Here is a 676-nt window from a genome sequence, read left to right as displayed (position 1 = left end):
TAACATTGGGGATTTCATGCCAAGTATCACAAGATCAAGAGTAGAAGCTAATAATTTTGAACTGAAGCCTGCACTCTGTCAGATGGTACAACAATCACAATTTGGGGGAAATCCAAGTGAAAGTCCACATGTGCATCTAGCACACTTTCTTGAGATCAGTGATATGTTGAAGATAAATGGAGCTTCTGATGATGCAATTCGACTCAGATTATTTCCTTTTTCTCTGAAGGACCGAGCTAGAGAGTGGTTACATTCTTTGCCATTGGGTTCTATCACAACATGGGATGAACTTTCTCAAGCATTTTTAGCTCAATATTTTCCACCAAGCAAGACAGCTAAGCTAAGAAATGAGCTGACTTCTTTCAAACCTAGAGATGATGAGAGCTTGTATGAAGCATGGGAGAGGTACAAGGATTTGCAAAGGAGATGTCCACATCATGGGATTCCTAAGTGGATGCTTGTTCAACACTTTTACATTGGAGTTTCACCAGCTATTAGAAGTACAATTGATGCATCTTCTGGAGGTGATCTTATGGAGAAATCTGAAGATGAAGCTTTTTCTGCTCTTGATAAAATTGCTTATAACAACTACCAATGGAGTTGTGAGAGGAATGAGATCAAGAAACCAGCTGGTATGTTCGAGCTTGATGCCATGAATATGATTAATGCTAAGTTT

The 676-nt window shown here is 39.1% G+C and overlaps 1 non-coding gene across 1 annotated transcript; it reads right to left on the bottom strand.

Moving 5' to 3' along the window:
- Positions 1 to 337: 337 nt before the first annotated feature.
- LOC131173460 (small nucleolar RNA R71) lies at positions 338 to 444 on the bottom strand. Its single transcript, XR_009143776.1, has one exon. It is a non-coding gene; the product is annotated as a small nucleolar RNA R71 (small nucleolar RNA).
- Between the last annotated feature and the right edge of the window lie 232 nt (positions 445 to 676).

The sequence above is a fragment of the Hevea brasiliensis genome, chromosome 14 (assembly GCF_030052815.1).
Source record: "Hevea brasiliensis isolate MT/VB/25A 57/8 chromosome 14, ASM3005281v1, whole genome shotgun sequence".
In the NCBI taxonomy this organism is placed as follows: domain Eukaryota; kingdom Viridiplantae; phylum Streptophyta; class Magnoliopsida; order Malpighiales; family Euphorbiaceae; genus Hevea; species Hevea brasiliensis.
Note: the sequence above shows the minus strand (reverse complement) of the source record. Positions and strands in the feature narration are given on the sequence as shown.